At 39.9% G+C, this 11,593-nt stretch overlaps 1 non-coding gene across 1 annotated transcript; it reads right to left on the bottom strand.

Annotated features, from left to right (window-relative positions):
- Positions 1 to 9,790: 9,790 nt before the first annotated feature.
- On the bottom strand, positions 9,791 to 9,897 carry LOC141625212 (small nucleolar RNA R71). The gene has a single exon (XR_012535008.1). It is a non-coding gene; the product is annotated as a small nucleolar RNA R71 (small nucleolar RNA).
- Positions 9,898 to 11,593: the final 1,696 nt, after the last annotated feature.

Below are 11,593 nucleotides of genomic sequence, written 5' to 3' on the forward strand. Positions count from 1 at the left end.
CCATTGTTATATGTTAATAACAACGGGTCAATAAAAGTCAACCGTTGTCAAAACTTTATTACAACGGTTAAAATATACCCGTTGTAATATATTTTCACCAAATTTGCGCCAAATGAAATATGTCAAAAAAATCATTGACAAGGGGTAGAGGTACTACACCCGTTGTTGAAAGTATTAACAACTGGTAATTTAAATATAACCGTTGTTATTGTTGTACCTCTTTTTTTTAAAAAAAATACTGTAATTCCATTATAGTCCAAACCTGTAACAATACATACTGTAACAGCAGAAGCACCATATACTGCAACATTATTCAGCTATTTCAACACCAGCATCCACATCTAATAATAAGATCAAGAAAATAAGACAACACCAGCAAGCATGCATACTGCATATCTAAGCTATAGGATTTACCATGCCATGCAAATTTGGGAATTTTTATTTAAAAATATAATGACCATTATTGATTTACCAATAAATTAAACCATCAAATTATTGGTCTGAAAATGACTCAAAATGTTGGTCGTCCATATCACTGTGTCCTGATGAACTATCTCAGGATCGGGGACGTTTCTTGGATGTCATAGTTTCTTCGTTAACCCAAATACCTTCAGCATGGTCATCACGCATATAGATGCTTTCAGTGTCCTCATGATCAGTGTCAACATCGTCGAAATAAGATACAATGGTAGACTGATCCATTCCCTCAAAAATGACATCCTGATCATCATCACCATTATCGGGTGGACTACTCCTTCTACTCCTTGTAGACAATACAACATACCACTTCTTATCCATAGGATCGGTGACATAGAACACTTGTTTAGCTTGGGATGCCATTATGAAAGGATCATCCTTATTATTGCCAACCTTACCCAGATTGACCAACGTAAATCCCATCTTATCCATTCGGACACAATGGATGTTGTTATCAACCCAGTTACATCGAAACAAAGGCATTGTGAAATCAATGTAATCTAGTACCAATATTTCTTGAATAACACCATAATAAAGGCATTTTCCCCAAATAGGCTTTTTATCTTTTGAAGTAGCAAAGTGCATTGCCTCAAATTCAGAACTCACACCACTATTTTGCATTGTGCTCAACTCATCTTGCTCGCGGGTGTAAAAAGTATATCCATTAATGGCAAAACTGTTGTAAAAGGTGACCCTGGCATTTGGACATAAACCAAGACGTAGTAACCTAGGAGAGATGCCATCACCAGTTTGATCAGTACACTCTAAGACAATATTCCTAAACCACTCTGCAAACGTCTTCGTATGCTCGTTCCCAATCCACTTCTCGGTCTTGTTTGGGTGATCGTATTTGAGCTCATCTTTGTGTTGTTGAATATAAGGTTGCACCTCATCTTCGTTGTTTAGCACATACGTGTGTGCTAAATGCAACATTTCACGTGTCACAATTTTTTCAACCCGGCCCCTAATACCTTTTCCGGTCATCCAGTCACTATGACGATTCTTAGGAACGCCAATCAACTCCTCATGGGAGAGATGAGCATAACAATATGAAAGAGCTTCGTCTAAAATAGCGCGTTCAGCAATACAACCTTCTGGACGATACCGATTAGATGTATAGTCCTTGTAGACTTTCATCAATCGTTCGAAAGGATACTGGTATCTCAAATACACGGGCCCAAGGTACAAAATCTCCCTAACCAAGTGAATGGTCAGATGAATCATGATATTGAGGAAAGAGGGTGGAAAATACATTTCCAACTGATAAAGAGAGGTTACAACGAGGTCCTGCAATGAATCCGCGTCATCGGGATCGATGACTTTCTTGCATATGGACTGGAAGAAGAGACAGAATCTAGTTATAGCATATCTTACCTTTTCAGGTAAAATGGAACGAATAGTCACAGGTAGTAATTGTTGCATCAAAGTGTGACAATTATGTGACTTTAACCCGGTGAGTTTTAGGTCTTGCATGGACACTAGGCTTTTGATGTTCGACGAATAACCATGTGGCACTTTAATTCCATTCAAGCATGCACATAACTCTTTTTTTCTCATTCCGTGAAAGGGTAAAAGCTGCTGGCGGTAAAAATATACGATTACCTCTCTTCTGTGGTGCCAACTCTAGCCTAATACCCATCATTTTCATATCTTCCCTAGCTGCGGCGTTATCCTTTGTTTTACCAGGAACATTCAGAAGGGTATTGATAATATTATGACAGACATTTTTCTCAATGTGCATGAAATCGAGGCAATGCCTGACCTCCAGGTCAGGCCAATATGGAAGTTTATCAAAAAATATGGATCTTTTCTTATACCCACGAGTAGACAATTTAGAGCCGCTCTTCTTCCAATAATCTATCTCATTATGCTTTACTTTCTGATAAACTTCATGCCCACTCAAAATTCTAGAAGGTTGACGAAGTTCTTGTCTTCTATTGAATGCTTTCTGCATCTTGCGATAACAATGGTCATGATACAAGAACCTCCTATTTCCCATATACACATACTTACGAGAAGACTTCAAGTATTCAGACTCGATATCCTCCCCACACAATGGACAAGCCTCTTTCCCATGAACTGTGTGCCCAGAAAGGTCGCCATAAGCCGGATAGTCAGTTATTGTACACAATAACATCGCTCTCAAATTGAAAGTTTCATTCTTATATGCATCAAATACTTCTATCCCAGTATCCCACAACCATCGCAAATCATCTAGAAGAGGTTCCAAATATACATCTATATCATTTCCAGGTTGTTTAGGGCCGGAAATTAACAACAACAATATCAAATACTTTCTTTTCATGCACACATATGGAGGTAAGTTAAAAATAGCCAACACTACTGGCCAAGTACTATGTTGGCTACTCATGTTTCTGTGTGGGTTCATTCCATCAGTGGACAGTGCTAGACGTAAGTTTCTAGGTTCATTGCCGAACTCGGGATACTTAGCGTCGAACGATTTCCATTGCTTACCATCTGCCGGGTGTCTTAGCTTTCCATCATTTATTCTTCCTGTTTCATGCCAAGTTAACATTTTTGCATCATCGGGATTCGCATAAATCCTTATGACTCTTGGTATCAATGGAAAATACAACAACACCTTAGCCGGGATCCCTTCCTTATCTTTATAACGCCACTCCAAACATTTAGGGCAATTGGTTAAGTTTTGATATAATTTCCGATACAATATGCAATCATTTGGACATGCATGTATTTTCTCATATTTCATACCCACTCCTCTTATTAGTTTTTTCGCCTCATATGTCTTAACAGGTAGAACATTACCATCAGGAAGCAACTCCTTTATCAAGGCTAAAAAACTAGTGAAACACGTGTCACTCACCCAATTTGCCCCCTTGATATTATACAACTTCACCACAGCCGACATTTTTGTGAACTTAGAACCAGGATACGAGGGTGCTTCGGACTCACACAACTTCTCATACATGTTGTTAAGGTCATCCCAATTACTAGTGTCATCACCTACATCTTCAAAAGCAATGGACTCATCATCATTCTCTTCATTATCTATAGACCCAACATTCAACTTCTCTATTTCCAACTCTTCCAACTCAAAAACTCGGCAAACTCGGGATCATCGATTAGCCTTTCGTGTACCTCAACATCATCTTCTTCAGAGTTATTCTCTTCCTCTAATGATTCCCCATGAAAAATCCAACGTGTATAGGATCGAATAAATCTCCACTTTTCTAGGTGTATTTTAACGTCCGGAAAAGCCATATAGCTAATATTACCACATCTTTCACAAGGACATGCAATACTAGAAGAACCTTTCAAATTGTTCGAAACGAATTCATAAAATTCAGCTAAACCATCCTTGTAGGTGCGGTCACTCATATTTTCATCAATCATCCAAGTTCGAGTCATTATTCTACATTCGTAATAATAGGCAACTAATTCAGAAAATACAATAATAGGCAAACAAATAAACGAAATTCAGGAAAGCAATTAAGCTAAATTATCAACAAATTAGATAATAACCCAAAAAATCCTATATCTATAAGCGTTGCTAAGAAACATATATATACCTGATTGATAAACACGATGAGGGAGAGAAGACGTGACAACGAAAGGACGGAGATGAAGACAGAGAGACGATCGGGGAGGAATGGAGGATGATATAGTAGCGAGATTAGCTTGTGTTTGTGTTTTGTAGCGTATAGCAGAATAAAGCAATCTGTTGTTCTTAAGATTTTCATAACATTAATAACAACGGTTATTGAGTCTACAACCGTTGTTAAAAATTATTAAAAACGGGTTCTAATATAACCGTTGTGATTACTTTTCACTAATTTGGCGCCAAACCATTAACAACGGTTAAAATTTAACCGTTGTTATTAGTTTTTTCATTAACAACGGTTTTTCAAGTATGACCCGTTGTTAAAACCAATAACAACGGTTAACAACACAGGACCGTTGTAATTAAGTTTGGTAAAATTCGCGGAATCAATTCTACAACGTGTTTTGATGATTTTCGTGAATAAGCGTTGTTAAATGGCCGTTGTAGTTGCCTGTATTTGTAGTAGTGCTCCCTATGCTCAAAAAACGTGATTGAGGCGAGAAACCGTCTCATTTCACAATGCCAAGTTTATTTGCTTGGGTAGTGGGTCCCACTAGGTTGCATTGTAGTTGGGAAAACCCGTGTTTGCCATTTAAGGACCTTCATTGGATGTTTGTGGGCAAAATTGGATTTTTGCCTTTTGCGACGGTCTTACGTCTGACCAAATAAGCGCATGTCTGGGCTTGAATTGAGTCAGTTTGCCTTGAAATGGACCTTATTGGTATTTTAGGTCACCTTGGGGCGTGATAAAATCACGTTTGCCTTTTTGCGGTCGTTTTTGGATTTTGACCGGTTTGGGGCTCAAATTAGCGTATGAATTGCCTTTTTGAACCGTAGAAAAATCCCTATTGTGTCGGGAATGTATTTTGGGTTGTTGGCAGACCTTGTATGGGTCTTGAAATGCCTTTTTTTTTGTGGTTTTGACTCGTCTTTTGCTTGAAAAGAGGGGCGAGTCATTTTTGTTCTTTTTTTTGTGAATGGTTTGGGGCGGGATTGCCCTTGTTTTTGTATTGCAGGTTGTGTTGTTGTTTTTGGACTTATCCATTTCATGCCGTCGTAATGCCGAAATTTTGACTGACGTTTTTTTTGTTTGTTTTTTTTTCCGATCGCAGGGTATCGTCTGGGACCGATGGGGTCCGTTGTTGAGTCTTTGGAGGAGGAAGTCGATCCTGGAGGGGATGTAGCGGCCGAGGAGGCTGCCGTATTCGAGGCGGTGGTGGAGGATGCTTCCGTAGAGGAGGATAGGCGGCTGATATGGCCGGTTTGTCCTTTTCGTTGTGGCTCATAGACAGGGTGGCTGATGAGTGGGGTTCAGTATCGGAATGGTGCATCGCATCATGGTTCTTGGCCTCCTCATCATCCGAAGTCTGCAAGACACTGTCTTCTTTTTTGTCATGGAGCAGGAGCGGAGGGTTATCGTCATGGTAACCTCCTCTGCTTTCGCCGTTGCTCCTCTGTTTCCCCTGTTGCTCTCTTTCTTTTCCGTTTGAGAGGATAGAGAGTGCTTAGTTCGGTAGGTGGCGGTTAGTCCCCAGTTCGTTGTCTTAGGCCAGTGTCTGTATGATAGACGTTTGTTTTAGGCCAGTGTCTGTATGATAGACGTTTGTTTTAGGCCAGTGTCGGTATGATAGACGTTTGTATTTTGCGTAAGGCGGTTTGTATATATGTGTCTTTGGACTGTAGTTTGTTTTGTGATTTTCGGCTTTTTGTGTTGTGTTTCGGAGGAGCGCTGTCGGCTGTTGATTCTCCTTTTGCTTTGCACCAGTTCCTGCATCGTTAGTGTAGAAAAACAGGCAACAGATAGCACATACGCATAAACGTAAACATGTAGAAGCATTTGATTGAAAATCACGTAAAGCATTTGAAAATCAAAATTAACCAAGATGACCTGAAGTTAAAATTGAAATTTTGAAAATTCTGTGACAAATCGTCGCGTTTGGATTTCAAAAGGAATTGATTTGAAAATTTGAGCAATTAACTCGTGTCGTGAATTAAATTGCATCGAAATTTTGAGAATGACTCGAAAAATATAAAACTCAAACCGTCAGGAAAGAATTTTGGAAAAGGATTTTTGCGAGTATATTTGGCTTTTGAGGTCAAGACTCGAATTTGTGCGTGCTTGAATTTTGAGGAAAATTGGTGTCGTGTTATCAATTTTCGATTTTGATTTTGATTTTTGTTTTGCGAAAAATCGAAAAATTTTCGGAATTTCGACTGACATGGAAACGATCCGTCGCGGATCGGGGCGACTAGCCCTTCCCCCTTAAAAAAAGAAAGAAAAAATCAGTATGTTAAAAGCTGCGTCATGGAAACCGTGTCGGATTTCGTAAAACGCGAAAACAAAGAAATGTGCGTGTGAAGAAACACAAAATTTCCCGGATCATCCCTAAGAGGCGCGAGGTTCCTGGTGGGAGGTTTGAGGTGTCAGGAGAAAACACATGTTGAAAGAGACAAGTCAACAGCGGGAATCCTGGAGAAGCCTCAAAGAGGCGCGAGCAGCCTGGCGATGGAAGCCGGCTCTCCTCTTTTCTGCAAAACGCGCTGATCATTTTGTATAAATAGGGACGTTTGCGCTTCATTGTTTCAGTATCCGAAAAACAAAAACATCTCTACAAAACCTCTTCTTCTTCCACAAAAATATTTCATGGATGCTTTTGAGAACGCATTGCGACAATGGTGTCGGGATTTGTCGCCTCCCGAAAAGCATCAACTCGTTTGCATGGGAGTTGGCCAATTGTTGGTGCTTCGTCAAGTCAAGGTGCAACCTTCGTTTCTTGAAGCATGTTCTCGGTTTTGGGATTCAAAACATCATGTTTTCGTGTTCCCGAAAGGTGAGATTTGTCCTCTTGCCGATGAAGTTGGAGCCATTGGTGGGTGGCCGGGTTGTGCTCCGGTGCTTCCTCCGACTCGGTTGTGCTACAAGGAGTGGCCATATTGGGCTTGTCAACAAGCCAAGTCAACTTTCTTCTTGCTCCACATGGTGTGGATATGTTGGCTCTTATCAACATCTTCTCGAATCGGTTAGATGTTAATGTCTCGGAGGTGGCTAGGAGAAGGGATCTTGCATTTTGCCTTGTCCATGTGTACCTCTTTATTGATGTCTTGAAGAAGGGGGGGCAAGATGTCATGGTAGCATGACCCTTATCCATGTGATTGAGCAAATGGAGCATGGTCGAGATCCATCGTGGTTGGTGCTTGGAGAGATTATCCAAGCTTTGGACAAAGAAGGCTCTTGTGGAGAAGCTCCTTCTTTTGGATCGCCAAGTGATGTGACCAGAATTAGCGCATATTTAGCCCCCGAATTAGCCTTGTTCACATGCTTTTTAGTGCATATTTGGGTCATTTCTTATCTTTAGTTCTTTGTTTTGCGTATTCTTTGAGATTTTGATCCCTTGGTAGGAAAGGAGTAAGAATCTTGCATTTTCATGGCAAAACGAGACTAAATTGATCGAATTCAATGACCAAGCATCAAGGAGAGACAATATTAGAAGGCCTTTGTATATATGATAGTAGATGAGCAATGTTGAGAAAGGATCCTTGAGTCCCCAAGGAAATCCCCAAGGAATTTATGAAGAAAAGGGAAGAAAAGAAGGAGAAATCTTGCTGAGGCACAATCCGTGCGGATTGTCTACAATCCGGCCGTCCTCCACCTGCACAATCCGTGCGGTTTTCCACCAAGACGCTTGGATTCCATCACCACAATCCGCCCGGATTCTCTCGAATCCGCTCGAGTTCCATCGCCAGAATCCGCCCGTCCGGACCCTAATCCGCTCGGATTCCTTTACAGCGCGATTTCCTCTTCTCCAAGCTACAAAGAAAGAAGCCCTTCCTTCGAAAAATACCGGCTCCTCCATGCTCAATCTAAAAAGTGTAACTACTAGTTTAGCCCTTAGTTAACCCTAATGCATCCCCCTAATTTCCACTATAAATACCCCATTAGTCTAATTAGAAGAGTATGTTCTTCTTATCAATAAATAGAGTAGTTAATATCAATCAAATCTCTCTTTAGTTTGGGAATCAACAATTAATCAAGTTCTAATACAAGTTTTATTTCCTTAATCTCTCTTTTGTTCATCCTTTATTTTGGGTAATTGAAGATTATTTGGGTTATTATTGGGAGATTGACAACCTCTCAATCAAGCATCAAGTACTTCTTTTATCTTTGCTTTATTATTGGAATCATTAGTAGGTATAATTCTCTTAATCCCTTTTTAATTATTGTTAATTACTTTCATTTAATCATCATGTTTCATTTTGTTGGTATGATTCACAACCTTGCTAGCATGATCAACATGATAATGAGTGAATAGTCTCTTAGCTAGGGTTAATGGGTGATTAGGGGAAACCAACATGGGGAATGATTCATGCTTAAATTAATATGCTTTCATGTTTTATTTGCTTGCTTGTTTTGATCTTAACTCATGCACATGTTATATTTGATGAAATGCTAAGCCTATGAATCCTTGCATTTACCACCATCTCCTATCTTTTCAATGAGACTTGTAAGACATAACCCAACTCGAGTCTCATTAGACCATGCATGTTGTTGAGTAGGGAAGATTAAGTCGACTTGTAGGTGTTGTACAATCTAATCGATTCGGCTCCGGGACCCAAACTTTCCTAGGATTGTAAGATATAACCCAACTCAATCCATCACAACAATAATTGCTTGCTTATAATTTGAGAACATGTTTGTATGATCAATTCCCATGATTCCCCTATGATCCCATGACACCCTAGTGCTTTTTAATCAATTGTTTACACCCCTTTTAATTCATCTTGCTTGTTTATTTTCATTGCTATTTTAGTTAGTGACCTTCTACATCAACCCAAATTGTGACACCCCTAAGACACCACTAGTTGCAATAGAAATTTCATTTCAATACCCGTCCCTTGGGATCCGACCTTTACTTGCCTCTTTACTAATTGTAGAGTTGTTTGTGAAGCTATAAATTGTGTTTTGATTCGGATGTGACCCAACGACCACACCTTTAATTGTGAACACGAAACGGACCGATCAAAAATGGCGCCGTTGCCGGGGACGGTGTTTACTTGATTTAGATTTCCTTTTATTGTTATTAGTTGTGTCTTTCTTCACCTTGGGGAAGTAAAACTCCTCAAGGTTTGTTCTAATTGTTTTCAAGTTGTTTGATATTTTGCATGTCTAGAAGGTCACAAGGTGATTTGCTACCTTTTGACCGTGAAATTGAAAGAACCTTGACGAACAATAGGAGACTTGCTAGGAGGAATTTGAGAGGTATTAGTGAAGTTGTTCAACCAACTATTGAGTTCATCAACCCTTTCGCAATAGAAGGAGAGGAGAACCCATTACACAATACCCCACAAAATCAACCTACAATGCCTAAATTCTCGTCACACTCCGTACCCACCGAGGAGAACCTACCCAATGGTACTTCTACACCACAACATCTAACTGGAAATTTTATTGCCAAATCCGTCTTTATCCAATTAGTCGAAAGGAGCCAATTTGGGGGGATGCCTAGTGAAGACCCTCATTCTCATATGGAAACCTTTTGCGACTATTGTGATGCAATCTCTCAAACCGGTGTGACTCAAGACCAAATTCGATGGGTCTTATTTCCTTTTTCTCTAATCGGCACCGCGAAACAATGGTTGAAGGGCCTTGACAAGGCCACTCTCGGAATAGATTCTTGGAAGAAGTTGGCTCTAGCTTTCTACAAAAAATTCTACCCACCGGAAAAGACTAACATGCTAAGAGCTCAAATTACGGGTTTTAAGCAAAGGGATGAAGAATCTTTGTATGAAGCTTGGGAGCGGTTCAAGGGAATTTGTCGCTCATGTCCTCACCATGGACTTAGCGAATGGTTCTTGGTACAACAATTTTGGAACGGTTTATATGAGGATTCAAGGAACATTCTCAACATGGGATCAAATGGAATGTTCACCGAAGTTGATGACAATCAAACATGGAACAAGATTGAGGAAATGGCGGTCCATAACTCACAATATAGTAGACCTCGCAAGGCTACTAGAGGAGGAAAGCATGAAGTGGACTCCGTTACTCAATTGGGTGCTCAACTTAGTGCTCATATTGACACAATCAATTTAAAGTTTGAAAAAGCTATGGCTAGACTTGAAAAAGTCTCAAAATCACCAAAGCATCATGTTAATGCCATGACGGCATCCTCATCAATCCCAAGTGGGATATGTGAGAATTGTGGAACTTTGGGACATGACCAAAGTGAATGTAGGGGAACAAATGAACAAGTGAATGCTTTCCAAGCATACAAGAGTGGTACCCCGTATTCCAACTATTACAATGAAAACACCAAATTCCACCCAAATCTCTCATACAAAAGCCAAAATGTTCAAAACCCTCAAACAACATACACTCCACCTCCCATGAGAAACCAAAATCAAAGACCCTTTTACAATCAAAACCAAGGTTACCAAAATCAAAGTCCATACAATCACCAAAATGACCAAGGTTTTGATGTCCAAAAAGCGGTCCTCCAAATGCAAAAGAATCAACAAGAATTTTTCACTCAAATGCAAAAAGATAGTCAAGCAAAGGAAACCACCATCAACAACATCCTAGCTCACACCAAGATGTTGGAAACCCAATTGACTCAACTAGCATCTTCAAGCTCACAAATACAAAAGGGGCAATTACCACCTCAAAGTAATCCCCCTAGACATGAAACGGTTAGTGCCATTCACTTGAGAAGTGGTACAAGGTATGAAGCACCAAGGAAGCAAGTTGAGGATGAAGTTGTGGAAGCTAGTGATAAGGAAGAAATTGTGCAAAACTCCAAAGATGGAGAATCATCAAAAGAAGAAAGTTCGAAGAAAAATGAAGACAAGGGCAAGGAGAAGGAGCCCATTGTGATTAGACTTCCTTTTCCAAGTCGTCAAGCCAAGCTCAAATTTGATGATCAACTTGGAAAGTTCATGGAAATTGTGAAGAATTTGGAAGTCTCAATTCCTTTCACGGAATTAATAAATCACGTGCCGGCCTATGCGAAATACATGAAAGATATCCTCACAAAGAAGAAGTCAATCCAAAAACTTGAGACTATCGCCTTCACTAAGGTGAGTATTGCAATACTTCAAGGGAGTTCACCTCCAAAACTAAAGGATCCGGGAAGCTTCTCAATACCGTGTACCATTGGCGACACAACGATCAACAAAGCCTTATGTGATCTAGGGGTTAGTGTGAGTGTCATGCCGTACTCGGTAAGTAAAAGGTTGGGGATGGGAGAGCTTAAATGTGTAGGGAAATATCCGTATAAAACCCTTAAAGTTTAGCATTATAACGTATCTTTAACATGTGATTATTGTCATAAACGAAAAATACAAGAGGAAAAACGATAAAGAACAAGAATCAACCTCGGGTCCTTTGAGAATGCGGCCTAAGAACAGAAATCAATATAGATTTCCTCCTAATCGTTGCACCCAAGACCGTCTGAGACTATGCCCCTTGTGCTAGAAAGTACTCTCTAATTGCCTTGCAATATTGAGAGAGTTTTGTGAGGTTTTCGATGTGAGATC

This window comes from Silene latifolia, chromosome 1 (genome assembly GCF_048544455.1).
Source record: "Silene latifolia isolate original U9 population chromosome 1, ASM4854445v1, whole genome shotgun sequence".
NCBI classification, from domain to species: Eukaryota; Viridiplantae; Streptophyta; class Magnoliopsida; order Caryophyllales; family Caryophyllaceae; genus Silene; species Silene latifolia.